Raw genomic sequence first — 1794 nt, forward strand, 5'->3', positions numbered from 1 at the left:
GTCCCTGTCTCAGCTGGGATCCCCAGAAACAGGCCAGGAGACAGGACACTGTGGGGGGCAGTGTTTGAGGGGTCTCTCTATAGGGGAGGACTGGGCAGGTGAGGTGGCTACCCTGGGGCCTGGGGTGACTCTCCATAGCTGATTGGAAAGGACAAGGTGGGAGGAGCAAGTAGGCTTTCATCATGTGTCAGTGTGGTCACCACACTACTGAGTGACTGTCCCCAATCCAAGTGCGCTCTCCTGGCTGTAAGGGGTACATGCCTGTTACCAAAACATGCACCCTCCAATGAGAAGCAGCTCATGGGGCCAGACTGAGATGAATTCTATGGCAAAAGAGAAAAACTGATATATATGAAATGTTTGGCTTAATGTGCGAGAGGAAACAGTGTAGAGAACCTTTTTTTTTTTTTTTTTAATGGTAATACTTATAATATAAAATTCAACATCTTAACCATTTTTAAGTGCACAGTTCAGTGGTGTTTTAGTCCGTTTTGTGTTGCTATAACAGAACACCTGAGACTGGGTAATTCAGAAGGAAAAGAGGTTTATTTGGCTTATGATTCTGGGACAGCTGCATCTGGCACGGGCCTCAGGCTGCTTCTACTCATGGCAGAAAGTGGCAGGCAGCTGGTGGGTACAAGCAGATCCCATGGGGAGAGGAAGCAAGAGAGAGACAGAGAGAGAAGGTGCCAGGGTCTTTTTAAGCAATGAACTCTCATGGGAACTAATAGAGCGAGAACTCACTCATTAATCCCCCCTCCCCCAGGGAGAGCGTGAATCCATTCATGAGGGATCCGCCCCCGTGACTCACTCAGTTTCCAACACTGCCACATTGGGGATCAAATTTCCACATGAGTTTTGGAGNGTCCCTGTCTCAGCTGGGATCCCCAGAAACAGGCCAGGAGACAGGACACTGTGGGGGGCAGCGTTTGAGGGGTCTCTCTATAGGGGAGGACTGGGCAGGTGAGGTGGCTACCCTGGGGCCTGGGGTGACTCTCCATAGCTGATTGGAAAAGACAAGGTGGGAGGAGCAAGAAGGCTTTCATCATGTGTCAGTGTGGTCACCACACTACTGAGTGACTGTCCCCAATCCAAGTGCGCTCTCCTGGCTGTAAGGGGTACATGCCTGTTACCAAAACATGCACCCTCCAATGAGAAGCAGCTCATGGGGCCAGACTGAGATGAATTCTATGGCAAAAGAGAAAAACTGATATATATGAAATGTTTGGCTTAATGTGCGAGAGGAAACAGTGTAGAGAACCTTTTTTTTTTTTTAATGGTAATACTTATAATATAAAATTCAACATCTTAACCATTTTTAAGTGCACAGTTCAGTGGTGTTTTAGTCCATTTCGTGTTGCTATAACAGAACACCTGAGACTGGGTAATTCAGAAGGAAAAGAGGTTTATTTGGCTTATGATTCTGGGACAGCTGCATCTGGCACGGGCCTCAGGCTGCTTCTACTCATGGCAGAAAGTGGCAGGCAGATGGCGGGTACAAGCAGATCCCATGGGGAGAGGAAGCAAGAGAGAGACAGAGAAGGTGCCAGGGTCTTTTTAAGCAACGAGCTCTCACGTGAACTAATAGAGCGAGAACTCACTCATTAATCCCCCTCCCCCAGGGAGAGCGTGAATCCATTCATGAGGGATCCGCCCCCATGACGCAATCAGTTTCCAAAACTGCCACATTGGGGATCAAATTTCCACATGAGTTTTGGAGGGGACGCTACATACAAACTCCATCAAGTGGCATTAGGCACACTCACATGGCTGTGCAGCCATCAGCACCATCAT

Source organism: Galeopterus variegatus, unplaced genomic scaffold (assembly GCF_000696425.1).
Source record: "Galeopterus variegatus unplaced genomic scaffold, G_variegatus-3.0.2 Scaffold5102, whole genome shotgun sequence".
Classification (NCBI taxonomy): Eukaryota; Metazoa; Chordata; class Mammalia; order Dermoptera; family Cynocephalidae; genus Galeopterus; species Galeopterus variegatus.